General features: G+C 40.8%; 1 protein-coding gene across 3 annotated transcripts in view; it reads right to left on the reverse strand.

Moving 5' to 3' along the window:
* The window catches only part of PAK1 (p21 (RAC1) activated kinase 1), a 90,368-nt gene extending 74,458 nt beyond the window's left edge, over nucleotides 1-15,910 (reverse strand). The window contains exon 1 of one of the 3 annotated variants that reach the window (XM_019631660.1): nucleotides 15,880-15,910. The gene's annotated coding sequence lies outside the window, so the exon portion shown is untranslated. Of the gene's footprint in view, nucleotides 1-6,842; nucleotides 7,147-15,879 lie in introns of those variants that run through there. The other 2 variants (XM_019631659.1, XM_019631658.1) reach the window with 2 other exon arrangements.
* Nucleotides 15,911-16,596: the final 686 nt, after the last annotated feature.

The following is a 16,596-nucleotide window of genomic DNA, read 5'->3' on the forward strand; positions in this document are numbered from 1 at the left end:
ACTTCACTGACTGACTTTCAGGCCAAGTTAGCCAATACATACCCTGGGCCTTATCACCAAAATGTGCATTAACTCCAGTATCAGGAATGAAGCATATTACTCCAAACACAACCTCCTGTCCATGCAGCTCATTTACTCAGGAACTTCCACTATAATTCCTAGATTTCATTTTGAGCTCCAATCCACTATCCATTAGTCTCCCCACCTTCACTTCTCTTTTTCCCTAACCACGTCCATCAAAATCACTCAAACATTAAAAACTATCAACCCTCTATAACTCAACAACAAAAACAAAAACAACCCGATTTTAAAAAGAGCAAAGGACTTGAATAGGTATTTCTCCAAAGAGGCACAAATGGCCAATAAGCAAATGAAAAGACGCTCAGCATGACTAATCATCAGGGAAACGCAAGTCAAAACTACAATGAGATACCATTAGGATGGCTACTATCAAAAAAACAAGTATTAGTGAGGATATGGAGAAACTGGAAGCTTTGTGCACTGTTAGTGGGAATGTAAAATGATACAGCCACTGTGGAAAACAGTATAGCGGTTTCTAAAAAAATTTAAAATAGTATTACCATATGATCCAGCAATTCCACTTCTGGGTATATACCTTAAAGAATTGAAAGCAAGGTCTTGAAGAGATGTTTGTATACCCGTGTTCGGAGCATCATTACTCACAACAGCTAAAACATGGAAGCAACTCAAGTGTCCCATCGACTGATGAATGAATAAGCAAAATATGGTATACTCATATACATACAGTGAAATATTATTTAGAATAGAAAGGAAAATCTGCAAAATGCTATGACAAGGATAAACTTTGAGGAAATTATGCTAAGTGAAATAAGCCAATCACAAAAAGACAAATACTGAATGATTCCACTTATATGAGGAATCTACTACCTACTCTACTACCTAGTCGTCATAATCATACAGACAGAAAAATATAATGGTGATTGACAGGGCTGGGGGAGGGGAGAAAGGGGAGTTATTGTTTACTAGGTATAGAGTTCTAGTTTTACAAGATGAAGAGTGATGGGGATGGATAGTGGTGATAGTTGCAAAACAACGAGAATGTATTGGGTTGTCGGAAAAGTCATGACGCATTTTTGCAACAAAAAACATAGAAAAAAATACGTCATGACTTTTCTGACAACCCAACATTTAATACCACTGAACTGTACACTTAAAAATGCTTACGATGATAAATTTTATGTTATGTATATTTTACTACAATAAAAAAAGGATAAAAAAGTAAGGGGAATTAGAAATTACTATATAATCAGTACACTATAATGTGCAGAAACTTCACAATGGTATAAGCCATATTACAGCAGGAACCTGTCAATGCTGGGGCAGGAGCCAGTGAACAGAGACTGAAGATGTTAACTATGGGCAGTGGATGACTGACTCTCAGGGAAGCAAAGAAAAAGTGGTAAGACCATTAAGAAGTTATTACAATAATCCAAGTGAGAACTGATGGTGGCTTGAATGGATAGCAATAGGTAGAAAGAAGTATTGCAAAGGAAGATGTATTTTGAAACCAAATGGCTTATTTAGAAACTGGATGTACAGTGTGAGAAAAAAGGAAAAATCAAGCTTATCTCTAAATTTTTGCCTGACCTGAGAAAACTGGGTGAAAATAAACATGCTGTAGTGTCTCCTATTCAAAGGCAGACAGACAGACAGACACAGACACAGACACACACACACATGCTCACCCCTCCCTTGATACCCATAGCCTCCTCCAAACACCATTTATTTCTTTGTTCCCCTTTATAGCAAAGCTTCTCAAAAGAACTGTCTACTTACACTATCTCTACTTCCTCCCCTTCTGTTTGCCAACTAACACCTACTATTTCACCAAAAGTAGTCTTGTCATGATTGCCAATCATCTCCATGTTGCCAAATCAAATGGTCACTAGTCTGTCCTCACCTTATTCAATCTCTCAGCAGCATTCAAAATAATTGACCTCCCTTCTCTTTTAAATGCTTTACTTTCTTGGCTTCCAGGGAAGCACATTCACCTGGCCTTCCTTCTATTTTTCTGTCTACTCCTAGTTTTTTTGCAGACTCTTCCTTCACTAGATATTCTCCATATGTCCAAGGCTAGGGAGCTCCATTCCTCATACACTGCACTCTCCCCCAAGTGATCTCATCCATTCCCATGTTGATGATGCCCAAGTTTCTATCTTTACCTCAAAAGCTCTGTTTCAGACTAACAACCATCTGTTAGACAACTCCACCTGCATCTAAAGTATCTAAAACCTAACATGAACAAATGGAACTCCTGCTTTTCACAGCATCTGTCATGAATTTTAATTATATTTGCTTACTTATTATACATCTCCCTCAATAAACAGTAAGCTTCACAAAGCAGCAACTAAGTCTGTTTTGTTTCTAATGTACACCTAGCAACTAAATAGGGCTTAGCAAAAATAGACACCAAGTAGACACCAGAATTTACTAGACCCTGTGCCTGCTCTCAGAATATTCACATACTAACAGGAGAGGCATTCATGTAAAGCACAATGATAGTACAACATTGTAAGTGCCACTCTGAGTGGTGAAAGGAAGCACATGAATGCTGCATGAATCCAAAAGAGGGGCCCTTAGGAGCCTAGAAGTCAGGGAAGACTTTCTTAAGAGGGTGACTTAGAGTTTATTTTTGCAAGATAAGAATAAGTATAGCTATGGGGCAGCCGGGTGGCTCAGTTGGTTAGGGCACGTGCTCTGAACAAAGTTGCCAGTTCGATTCCCACATGGGATGGTGGGCTATGCCCACCGCAGCTAGATTGAAAACGGCGACTGGACTTGGAGCTGAGCTGCGCCCTCCACAACTAGACGGAAGAACGACGACTTAACCTGGGGCTTATGGGTCCTGGAAAAAACACACTGTTACCCAATAAAATTTTTTTAAAAAAGAATAAGTATAGCTACTAAATGCCTACTATATATATTTTTTTCTTTATTATAGAATTATTTTTAAGCTTTATAGTAAACTCAAGGTAGGTATAAATATCTTCCATTTTATATATGAAGCTTAGAAAGATTAAAAACTAGGTAGCTAGTAAGCGGTGGAACCAGGATTTGAATTGAGGTCAATCTGTTTTTAAATTCTTCCCCCTTCCTTTATACACACACACACACACACACACACACACACACACACACACACACACACACAAACAAGATGTGATAAAAAAAAAATATGGTGACTGCTGCTGCCAACTGCCATCCAATGGAAAGGCAGGGATCTTCAATCAATACAGGAAACAGCACTTGGAACAGTGTGTGACAAGTTTCAACTTGTTCAGTGTAGTCAGTCGGGTGTGAGCAACGGTTGAGAGAAGGTGTGTTTTAAAGTGTGCCGTAAATGATTCTCCATCATGACAATGCTCCGTGTCTGGTACGGCAGTTTCTGTAAATAAAAACATTACGGTGTGTCCTCATCCACCTTATCCACCGGATCTGGCATCGTGTGACTTCTGGCTCTTCCCCAAAGTCAAAATGACCATGAAAGGTAAACGTTTGAATTGATTCGGGACATCAAGGCAGCCATGACAGCGGAACTAAAGACACAAAAGAGGACTTCCAGAGCTGCTTCAGAAAATGGCAAGAATGATGGGGTAAGTGTGTTCAAAGCAAGGGGGATGAATGGCAATGTGTCTTTTACTGTAATGAATTTTTTAATTTAAACATTCACTGTATGTTTTGATCACACCTCGTGTGTGTTTGTGTGTATGTATATATATCACAAGCCATCACTAAAAGCAAAACCTTTTATGCTTGCCACCTACTATTTGTTTGACCTTATTAAATCACTATACTTCTTGACCTCAGTTTTCAGCATGGGGGTCAATTACAAGTCTCTAAATCATTCTTTCTAGCCCCCACATTTCCCTTTATTATTAAGGACTGAGGCTCAGTTTTAAACTAATCAGTGAGCAACCCTAGGTATTTCTTTCAGGCTGCAGCATCTGAGCATTTTTCATGGCTGAAAAAAATGCATTCAGAAATAACCACAGTAACATCTGTACAGCACTTTACAGTATACAAAGCAGTTTCAAACATTCATTATTCCACTTGATCTTCACCAACCCTATGAGCTGTTAAATCCCTATTTTACAGAGGCCAACGGAAATAAAATGCCTCGCCTAGCTCCATCTGGTCTCTGGACTCTACCACTCGCCAGAAATTGAATTTAAGAAAATGGGGGGAGAGGGGATGGCAGAAGGAGAGGAAGAGAGCAAATGACTCATAGAGGGAGCTCAGCACCGAGTCACCCAAGTGGCCTGCAGCCAGGAGAAGTTAACAGGGACCAAGTCTGTTTCCCTTCCAAGGTAATGAGTGTTTGTTTGGCCATGGCACAGCGACCTTACCATGTAGAAGTGTTCTTTTTTATTCTCAGCAGTACCGAGAGTCTAACCCCACAGGTAGGCAGAAAAGAGAATATAAGAAAGCTCTTTGTACACTACATGCGCATACAGGCCAGAAGATAACATGGTGTAAAAGAATAGATATCACCTTTAAAGAAGGCTTGAATTTAGGACCCGGCTCTGCCACTGACTTGATGAATCAAAAGTTCCCTCTGTGTTATCACAGCCCTTGTGCTTCTAGCATATATACTTACCACATGAGGTCACAGATACCCATATTCCTTGACCTGTATTAGAAGACAGCAAGGGAGTCCAATCTCCATTTTTGTATCCCTAGCACCTGGCACCACAACGAACATAGAAGAGATGGTTCAGAGAACATTTGATGACTGATGGATGCCATATTCAAAGGTTTTTATATACATACACATTCCACATTCTAGTCTAGACAGTGAGTGCCAGGAAAACAGCAACCCTGCTTCTTATCTCTGCTTCCTCTCTCACTCTCCTATTTTGAGGATACCGCTCAAGAAAAGTTTGCTAAGTAGAAACAAGCCAGTCCCAACAGCCAGGCTTCAGAGGGAAAGAGAATGAACCTACATGGTCCTTTCCCAGACTATAGTCTTTCCCACCACACCCACCTCTATCCCCAAATAAGCCCTACCGTGTCTGGGCTACCCTCTTCTTCAAAAGACGGCTGTTCTTCTCCCTCCTCCTCCTCTCCCTCCACCTCACCCCTGCTATCCCTCTTCTTCCCTAGGCTCACAGGTCTACTTCTTTACCTCCGGGTCAGCAATGTCTAGAGCTGCCTGAGTCTTGCTCCTCTCCCAGTCACTCATCTCACTAGAATGTGAGCTTCTGCTCCACCCTACTAGACACTTGCTGTCCCCCCACTCTAGTCTTCAAGCCCCCTACTTCCCAACTTGTTGACTCCCTATTGCCTGCTGCTGCCCACTCCCCCCCAGGAAGGAGGTAGGGAACAAATCCACGAAGGAAGATTGCTTATTGGCAAGCTCAAAGTTAGGCATGGAGGCAGTAAGGAGAGAAGCTGACCCTTGGGGAAGGTAGAATTTGTGGGTGAAAGCTGAAAGCAGGTAAGTTAGGTAAGAAACAGAGTGTGTTTGGACCTCACAAATACCAGAGCAAAGGTCCCTACAAACCAGTAACCCACTAATAATGAGAAAGTTTAACTAAAATTTCTCAGAGGAAGAGAAGAAAGCCTAACCAAGAGAAAGGCACAAGAGAGGAAAGGTAAAGCTAACTATGCGGAGGGATAAGAAAGAGGAAGCATGAGGGGAGCAGGAAGAAGGAAGAAAGTGGGGATAGGTGAAAAGGTGGGTAGGGGGCAGGGCAGGAAAAACCATCAGGAGAAGGAAACAGAAAGAGAAGTGAAGAAAGGAAGATGAGGAGGTGGAGTCATAAAAAAACTGGGGGTTGGAAGGAGGTCCAAAACAATCAAGGTAGGTTAGTATCAGGCCTGACATGTATTTCTTGGTCCCAGATAATCAAGAAGGAAAGATTACAGTGATTAAGATATTACACAACCCCAAGGTCTGTCATTAACTTGGCAGAGTAAGGAGGGGGCTGCAGAGAAGACAGCCCAAGTTAAAGCAGCTTTATACCCAAGTATCAAAACACTGGCCAGCTCGGAGAAAAACATCCCTTGGTCTGCTTCTTCCCAATCCCACCTCCCTACACGCAACATGCCTCCACTCAACACTAGAATCGTCAGTACTGTCAATCTGTGCCTTGCCCATGAAGTCACTGGTCCTGAGCAGACCAGCACGATGCCATCCAAAAGGCTGGCTGGAAGACAGGACACCAAGGTCTGCTGCCTAAGTTCCCCGGTATCCTGCAGTGTTGAGGGCGACATCTCTGCAGCCCATTCAAAGAGCTTTAAGCCAACTCACCTTTCCAAAAGCAGTTTGACCGCCTGGGAAAGCCAGAGTTACAAACAGAATGTCAAGCCCAGATAAGAAGACTAAGGCCCACCGAGTCTTCCTGAACAGGACCAGCCCCCAGGTCTCCTATTTCCCGGTGTACTTCGCCTCTCAACAGGTCATTTAGAATATACTGCCCCTCCCGAGCACCCGAGAAAAAAGCCCCCCATGGCCCCAGCAGGCCAGCACCTGAGCCAAGGGAGAGAAAAGCATCCCCCCAGACACCAAGCAGAAAGGTGCTTGCAAAGGACCATGGCTCCTGAAACAGAGCAGTTCCCCAAAAACCAGCTTCCCTTTCACACCCTTCCCTAGCCGGGGCTCTTATTCCTGTGCTGGCCTAGCCCTGGGTGGGCTCATCAGAGGGTTCCACCCTCAGCCCTTCTCTCGTTTAGGGTCTTTTAAAGGAAGAGACCCTAAATCTACCGGACCCTGCGTCACCACTGCCCGGAAGCCCGTGGAGACCACCCCCCTCCCCAGCACCGCCCAGCGGAGCGCACCCCAGGCTGGGCCGGATTACCTGGTGGGGAGAGCTGGCCCCGGCATCTCTGGCCACTGTTTCTGTCGCAGAGCTGCACCTCTCCCGCCTGGACTGACCACGCAAAGCTGTGGCTCCACCCGTGCCTCTTTACTCGGCTGGAGCAGGGCTCCCAGCAGCTCGGCAGCCTCAGCTCCCGGGTGCAGCACGCTCCCGCCCTCGCAGGGCGCAGTGAAGGCGCCGTTTCGGGGTTGGCGAAGCAGAAGGGGCGGAGGAAGCAGGGAGGGAAGGAGGCGGGAGGAAGCCGCGCTTCTCCTTTCCGAGAAGCAGCACTGAGGGCGGGGAGACTACTACCTTTCCACCTTCTCAGCTCTTCTCCCCAGCCTAGTCTCCAGCTGGAGGTAATTTCTCACAGAGACCAGGCTTCCCAGGGCTTGTTACAAGGCCTTGGTGAGCCCCGGAGTCGAGGAAGAGAACCGGAGGTCTTCTGTGCCTTGGTTTCTGCAGCTGGGTCTGGACAGGACAACTGAGGTCAAACCTCGGATCCAGCAGACAAGGCTTCAGAAAAAGAGATGCACCCACCTCCTCACACATGTCAGCTCCTAATTCTAATGCCCCAGGGGAAAAGATGGGCGAGGGTTTGCTGACACCTGTACTAAGCAAAGAAAACTGCAGCAGCTACCATTTACACGCTGTTGTGTAGGAGGTGCTTTATGTTATGTGTATCTCACCACGACCTTAGGAAGTAGACACTCTGCCACATTTGTGAAAACTGAGGTCCAGAAGAATGTGGTTTTATACAATAAGGGCTTCTTATACACCTATTGTAAGTCAGGCATTGTAATGGGTCCTGAGCTAAACAACACATTACAGAACATTTACCAGCCCTGGCCCAGACCCCTAAAAGGCCAGCAGTGCCCCGATAATGGAAACAATAAAATAAATAAATAAATAAATAAATAAATAAATAAATAACACCTTCACACATTTCCAAATGCTTCCTTGGAGGTAATATTACCCCACCAACTCCCCCTCTAGGGCCTGCTCTGAAGAGATAATAGCAACAGTCAGGTTGTGCAGAGCCTCTTCCAGGTCCTAACTAGGAGTTTGGATTTTGTTCTAAATTTTTGCAATGGGAAGGCTTTAAAAGGTTTTAAGCAGAATGACAAGATGGAATTTACATTATTACAAGATCACTGAATACTGAATGGAGAAGAGAGGGGAGGATGATGGAAACAAGAAAACAAGTTAGTAGATTCTTTCAGAACGCCAGGCAAAAGAAGATGGTAATAATAATATATTGGAAGACAAGATGAAAAGAAACAAGCATATTCTAAATACACAGCTTGGAAGAAGCAGCAGAATTTGCTAAAAGGCAGGATATAAAGGGTGAGAGACGGCACCAAGACCTCACAGCTGGTAAATGGCCAAGTTGTCCCAACTCTGATCTGACCCCCAAGCCTGTGCTTTATCTCTCTTTGCCGTGTTAGTCGACTTTAATCAACTGCCATTTTCCTCTCCCTACTGCCTGGCAAAGAGCAGGTAACCAGCATGAGCCTGATCAATGATTTATGTGTGCTAGAGGAAATTTTTTGTTATGTATCCATTTTCCCTGACATATGTCTACATCTCCATTCAATGTGCCCAAATTAATCTATTGATAATTGCAGAAGGGTGTAGGGAAAGAAAAAACTCTTCGGTTAAGTATCTTTCACCTTTCCCAGACCATGAGTACTTGTGCTATTCCAACTACCAGAAGTCCCAAACTGGGTGAAGAAGACATGGAATTTCTTGAAGACGCCCAAGTGACAGACAAAGCTGGTCAATAATACAGACTGGGGGGTCTGCTACACTAAGAGAACTCAGCTTCAAAGTACTTTTAGAGTGTTTTTCTGACCCCACACCCTTGTCCTGCATCTCAACTTACACAGGGTGAATGAGAGCCAGAAACAATCCTCTGCCTTGGACATAGTTTTTCAAACTAATGATCAACAGTCATAGCACCTGATCTTACCCAATTCCCACCCCATGCAGCATCCTCTTGTAGATGGCTTTCCAGGCCCTGCTGGAACATATGCAGGAACAGAGAGCTCACTTACAATTAGCTCTATGAGACAGTGCTTCATAATGTTCAGCCAGGTGTCTCTGTAAACTTCCAATTCTGCCTCCTGGGGCACTCAGAAAGCATCCTTCAGGGTAGGCCACATTAAAGACTTTCAAATATGTGTGTGTGGTGATCTATAAGGCCCCTGTACTTTATCAGCTCTCCAGGATAAATGCCCTCGGTTCTTTTAATCATTTGTTCATTCAACAACTAAGCATCATGTACAAGCCAATCCTTTAAAGAGTTTATGGTCATGTTATGGTGGTTTCCAACTCTCCCTGTGCATCACAATTACCTGGGAGGGTTTAAAAATATATACTGAAGTCCTACCAGAAATTCTGACTCAATAGGTCTGGGATGTGGCCTAGGTATATATTTGTATGTATATAGCTATAACTACATAGATATGTATTGGAGGACTAACACTATTCAACTTCAAGATTTACTATAAAGCTACAGTGATCAAGACAGTGTGGTATTGGTGACAAATAAATCAGTGAGACAGCATAAGAGAGCCCGAAATAGACCTACACAAATACCGTCAACTGATCTTTGACAAAGGAGCAAAGGAAATTCAACAAAGAAAGCACAGTCAATAAATAGTGCTAGAAACAGACCTCCACATGCAAAAAAAATTAATCTAGACACAGACTTTACACTTTTCACAAAAATTAACTTAAAATGTACCATACACTTAAATGTAAAATCCAAAACTATAAAATGTCTAGAAGATAACACAAGAGAAAATGGAGATGACCTTAGATTTGGCGATGACTTTTTACATACGACACCAAAATCACAATCCATAAAAGAAAAAGTTGATAAGTTGGACTTAATTAAAATTTAAAACTTTTGTTCTGCAAAAGACACTGTTAGAGAATGAAAAGACAGGTCACAGACTTGAGAAAATATTGGCAAAACACATATCTAATAAAGGACTTGTATCCAAAATATACAAAGAACTCTTCAAACTCCATAAGAATAAAACAACTGAATCAAAAACTGAACCAAAAAAATCTGAATAGACGCCTCCCCAAAGAAGACACAGAGATGGCAAAGAAACATATGAATAATCAACATCAGATGCCATTAGGGACTTGCAAATTAAAACAGCAATGAGATACCACTACCTACCCATTAGAATGACTAAATTCCAAAACACTGATAACACCAAATGCTGGCAAGGATGTGGAGCAACTAGAATTCTCATTCACTGCTGATGGGAATGCAAAATCTTACAGCCACTTTGGAAGACAGCTTGGCAGTTTCTTACCAAGCTAAATATAGGTTTACCATACAATCCAGCAATTATACTCCTAAGTATTTACCCTAATGAGTTGAAAATTTATGTACACACAAAAACCCATCTACAAATATTTATTGCATCCTTATCCGCAACTGCCAAAATTCAAAAGCAACCAAGATTTCAATCTATTGAGGGATTTTAATAGATGAATGGATAAACAAACATCCATACAATGGCATATTATGACAGCAACAAAAAGAAATGAACTATCAAGCCATGAAAAGTCATGGAAAAACCCGAAATGTATACTTAGTGAAAAACAGCTCGTCTGAAAAAGCTGATTCCAACTATACGATAATCTGGAAAAAGCAAAACAATAGAAAGAGCAAAAAGGATTAGTGGTTGCCAGGGGTTCAAGAGGAAATTGGGGGTAGGGATGACTAGGTAGAACAGAGGGCATTTTTAAGGCAGTGAAACTATTCTGTATGATACTATCATGTCAGATACATGACATTATGCATTGTCAAAACCCACAGAACTATAAAACACATAAAGTGAACTGTAATATAAAACTATGGATTTTAGTTAATAATAATGTATCAATATTCGTTCATCCGTTGTACGACACTAATGCAAAATGTTGATAACAGAGGAAATGCGGGGGAGGGGGTGGAGAGGGAGTATACAGGAGCTCTTCGTACTTTCTGGTCAGTTTTTCTGTAAGCCTGAAATTGCTCTAAAAATAGAATCTATTAAAATAAAATTTGAAAATGTTTAAAGTATCAAGCAAAAAAAAAGGACAATAAAATTCATTTTCTTTTTTATTAGATTAGACAGAAAATTACTCTGCCAAATTGCTGTAAAAGTTTCTAAACACTCTCAATTTCCATGCTTACCTCATTGCAGACTGGGAACAGTTCAGACTCTACTTCAAGTACTGGTGATCTAGGGCAACTTCCACTAAACATAATTCTATTTGCAATGACACTCTTACTGCCTAGTACCCTAAGGAGGACATGATACTGCATGTGTAATGTGGCCCCTATAGAACCACTTGGACTATCACCTACTTCACTGTACTTAGTGCTTCCAATAATTCAGTCTGAAGCTGCATTAGCTTTTTAGCCACTGCAATTCCTTTGACTGACATTGAGCTTAGGCAGCCAAAACCACCATTTTCATAAGAATTGCATCCTCCAGCCTGCCTATATGTTGCCATTTCTTTGAGACTTAAAATGAGAACTTCATTGTCATCCTCCTTAAATTTCATCTTGTGGGCTTCAACCCATCTTTGCGTGTGTTCTCTCTCTCTCTCTCTCTCTCTCTCTCTCTCTCTCTCTCTCTCTCTCTCTCTTCCCACCTCCATCTAGCATAGCTTTCCCTTCCAGTCTTAGTCACCTGCAAATCTAATAAGTATGCTATCTCTTCAAATGCTTATAAAACATCATGTATGTCCCCTTGCCCTAGGTTTCAGGGATTGAAGATGACCTAGAAATGCCCCATGTCTTCAGGACTCAGCACTAATAAGGGAGGCTGACATATATAAACTATAAAAAAGTGCTGCACTAAACAACTGAATAAACAAAATAAATAGGATATGGTAGAAGAAACAAGGACACAACGTATCATGGAGTACAAGGCAGGACCACTAATGTTTTCAGCAGGAAAGGTCAAAATCAGCCATCTTCTATTTTAGATGTCAGTTCCCAAAACCAGATGCTGGTTTGGGTTACAGAAGGCTGACTAGCTGGCTCACACACGGCCTCTTCACACTGACTCTGCTATAGGAAGCTTGGCTAAACCTGGCTCCCTCGGAGATAAAACACAAGACTCATGAAATGGAAGCATACTGTTAAGAAGCTAGCAGTTTTATTTATTACTGAGAGCTAATAACTTATAATCAAGGAAGAAACTATCAGCTCAAGAAATGAAAAAGAATCAAATGAGGCAGAAGGGATTTTACAGATAAAACTGTACTTTCAAAGAAATTAAATCTTAGAGATAGATATCAAATGACTTGCCCAAGTTTACACAAGTTAGGGGTTAACTTGTCTTAAGTTCAATAACTCCTTGCATTTATGTAGTTCTTTAGTTTACAAAGTAAATAATTGACAAGTTCTTCTTCCATGGACCTTGATCGGCAATGTTTTATCTGTATAGTTATCTTAGGCCTGATCAGGCCCTTTCAGGTCACTCACCTGGCTTCTGAAGCATTTGAGTTTGCAACCCCTAGTAACACCATATAAAGGCTAATGATCAGTAATAATTAGCAAATTTTGTTTAGACACTACAGCTTTCAGCCTAATGGCTTATGTATTTAACTAATGATTACTGTGATTATTCTGTCTATAAGATTGGAAAATGATTGTTTTTATTTGACTCTTTTGTAACCACAAATAATTTTAAGAACAATATGTTTACTGATTGAGAATTATTAATACAAACTTCTGATATCACCACTTAAATGTAGAAGTCATTGAACAATGATGATTTTGGTTATAAAATAGCCCCTTAATATGCCATTCTTTCTTATAACTAGACAGGGCCAAATGCCTATTAAGAGCTCCCTATAGCCCAGAAATAAATCCACAAATATATGGGCAACTAGTTTTCAACAAAGGAGCCAAAAACATACAATGGAGAAAGGAAAGCCTCTTCAATAAATGGTGTGAAAACTGGAAAGTCATATGCAAAAGAATGAAACTAGACACCATACACAAAAATGGATTAAAGACTTGAATATAAGACCTGAAACAATAAAATACATAGAAGTAAACATAGTCATTAAACTTATGGACCTTGGTCTCAGAGGAGTTTTTGTGAACTTGACCCTAAAGACAAGGGAAGTAAAAGCAAAAAAATAAATGAGCGGGACTGCATCCAACTAAAAAGCTTCTGCACAGCAAAAGAAACCATCAACAAACCAAAAAGGTAACCAACCGAATGGGAGGAGGTAATTGCAAACAATACCTGCGATAAGGGGCTAATATCCCAAATGTATAAAGAACTCCTACAATTCAACAACAACAAATCCAATTTAAAAAATGGGCAGAGGAAGGGGCCGGCTGAGTGGCTCAGTTGGTTAAGAGCTCGCTCAAGAGTTCGAGCTCTGAGCAACAGGGTTGCCGGTTCGATTCCCAGCCTTAGCTGAGCTGCTGCTGAGCTGCCAACAGGTGGCAGGATGGCTCAGCTAAAAATAAAAAAAATTAAAAAAAAAACGAGCAGAGGACCTGAATAGACACTTTTTGAAGGAAGACTACAGATAGCCAACAGATATATGAAAAGATGCTCAATATAAGGAAAATACAACAAAACCTCAATGAGAGACCACCTCACACCTATTAAAATAGCTATTATCAATAAGACAAGAAATAACAAGTGTTGGAGAGGATGTGGAGAAAAGGGAACCCTTGCACACTGCTGGTGGGAATGTATTGTAAATTAGTGCAGCCACGATGAAAAACAGTATGGAGGTTCCTCAAAAAATTAAGAATAGAGCTACCAACAACAATCCCTCTTCTGGGTATGTACCTGAAAATTTTTTAAATAATTATTCATAAAGATATATAAGGTATGATCAAAGAATAAGGTGAATGTTTAAAAAAATTTTATTGCAGTAAAAGACACATTGCCATTAATCCCCCTCAAAAAGTCCCACTCGCTTCTAACACACTTATCCCATCATTTTTGCCACTTCCTGAAGCAGTTCTGGAAGTCCTCTTTCGTGAGTGTCTTTAGTTGCACTATCATGGCTGCCTCGATGTCCTGAATCATTTTGACTTTGGGGAAGAGCCAGAAGTCACATAGTGTCAGATCCAGTGAATAAGGTGGATGAGGACACACCATAATGTTTTTATTTGACAGAAATTGCTGTACCAGAAGTGATGTGTGACATGGAGCGTTGTCATGATGGAGGATGATTTAAAGCACACTTTAAAACACACCTTCTCTCAACTAGCTCACACCCGACTAACTGCATCAAACAAGTTGAAACTAGCTCACACCCGACTAACTGCATCAAACAAGTTGAAACTTGTCACACACTGTTACTAAGGTTCCACACACTGCTTCCCGTATTGAAGATCCCTGCCTTTCCGTTGGATGGCACTTGGCAGCAGCATTCACCATATTTTGTAATCACAAAAGAAGGGCTCCATGTCACACATCATTCTGATACGGCAATTTTGTCAAATAAAAATATTATTCTACCTTGTCCATCTTATTCACGAGATCCAGCACCGTGCGACTTCTGGCTCTTCCCCCAAAGTCAAAATGACCATGAAAAGTAAACATTTTGAATTGATTCAGGACATCGAGGCAGCCATGACAGTGCAACTAAAGACAGTCATGAAAGAGGACTTCCAGAACTGCCTCAGAAAGTGGCAAGAAAGATGGGATAAGTGTATTCAAAGTGAGGGGGAGTATTTTGAAGGGGATTAATGGCAATGTGTCTTTTATGGCAATAAATTTTTTTTTTATTTAAACATTCACTGTATTCTTTTATCCACTTCGTAGCTCTCATCAGAAACCAAACCCTGCCAAAACCTTGATGTTGGGCTTCTCAGCCACTAAAATTGTGAGGAAATAAATTTCTGTTGTTTAATTCACCCTATCTATGGTATTTTGTTATGGCAGCCCAAGCATACTAAAACATGTATCTTTTCACCTCTAGACTGAAAAGCTACTATATCTCCTCATTTCTTACCATAGCCCTAGCCCAGAATAAGGCAACTTTTAAAAAATATAGGCACCACTACACATTTTTATGGAATAATACAGAGTGCAAACACATTTTTAAAACTATATTAAAAAGTCATCAAAGTCAAATGATTTTCAAATTCCTAACCAGTACCTATTCTTCCCTCATTCTTGCTATATAAACCCTAATTTTGTCCAGGAAGGCAATGAGACAGCTATTCATTTTCCCAGCCTTCCTTAAAGTTTGGTCTACCCATGTGACACAGTTCTACCCAGTAAGTCATATAAGAAGCTTTTAGGAGTTCTGGGGAAATGGTTACTTTAATTATAAAATAGGACCTAGAGAAGAATGCTGGTTCTGTCTTTCCCCCTTCTTCCTCAAACATTCTTTCTGGGGCTGTAGTAGCCATCTTGTAACCATTAGGTCTTAAGCACAAGGGTTGAAAGCAAACACTCTAAGGCTGCAGAGTGGAAAAACAGAAAAAGCCTGGATTCCAAATGCTATTGTGAGTAAATGAACCCATCCTAGCAACCAACTACCACCCTCCAGACTTTCTGTTAAATGAAGAAAATTAATCCCCATATTTTAAGTCATTGTTAGGTTTTCTATTACTACAGCTAAAGCCATTCCTAGCTGATAGACACAAGAAGCATATTAGAGAATCAAAAGGAAGAAGATTCTTACTAGTCTGAAACATTAATTCCTTATCAGCCACTTGTCCCTAACCATAAATAAATTCCTCTTATTAGCATGAGATTGAAATAAGGTCTAGGAAATTAAGACAACACAGAGTAGATATGAAAGAAAGATTGAATGGTCTCAGAAACCAGGCAATCACTCTCCCTAAGTCCTTATTTTTATACAGAATAACAATATAACCCTGTCTACTTCACAAAAGGCTTTCAGGTGGTTTACACATATAAAGGGTGTGTGTGTGTGTGTGTGTGTGTGTGTGTGTCTTAGAACCATGGTTATCATCAATAGGATACAGGTTATAAGTAGAGGAAAATCACAGCAAGTACAGGCGTACCTTGGAATACTGCAGGTTCAGTTCCAGTTCACCGCAATAAAGCGAGTATCACAATCTTTTTGCTAGTGGAGGGTCTTGCCTTCAGTTTGTAAAAAACGCAGTATCTGTGAAGCACAATAAAATGAAATGCAATAAAATAAGGTATGCCTGTACCAAAGACCCGTGCTAGAGGTAGCTATTGTCATTCACAACCAAATTTTGCTCTGAGCATCTGGAAGCCAAACCAAAATCAAAAGAAAGGAGTGAAATTCAAACTAATCAACTTTCATTGATGGAAAAAGTATTTTAATTTTGTTCAGAGACAACTATTATCAGTTAACTATTATCAGTTAAAACAGGGGTTGGAAAACTTTTTTCTGCAGAAGGACAGATAATAAATATTTTAGACTCTGCAGACCATTTCACTGCTGTCTCAACTAATTCTGCCAGTGGAGCACAAAAGCAGCTATAGACTATATGTTAATTAATAAGGATGGTTGTATTCCAATAAAACTTTATTTACAAAAACAATCGATGGGCCAGATTTGTCCCACAAGCTGTAGTTTGCTGACCCCTGAGTCAAAGGGTTCTTGGATGTAAGCACCAGACCCTAGCTGATTAAGTATAAAATGAACTTACTGAAAGAATAATGGGTGGCTCAGAGAAGTTTGGGGAAGGCTGGAGAAACAGGTTTAAGGCTAAACTTCCAGAACAAAACACAAAGCCATACTGATAAAA

The sequence above is a fragment of the Hipposideros armiger genome, unplaced genomic scaffold, assembly GCF_001890085.2.
Source record: "Hipposideros armiger isolate ML-2016 unplaced genomic scaffold, ASM189008v1 scaffold_1030, whole genome shotgun sequence".
Classification (NCBI taxonomy): Eukaryota; Metazoa; Chordata; class Mammalia; order Chiroptera; family Hipposideridae; genus Hipposideros; species Hipposideros armiger.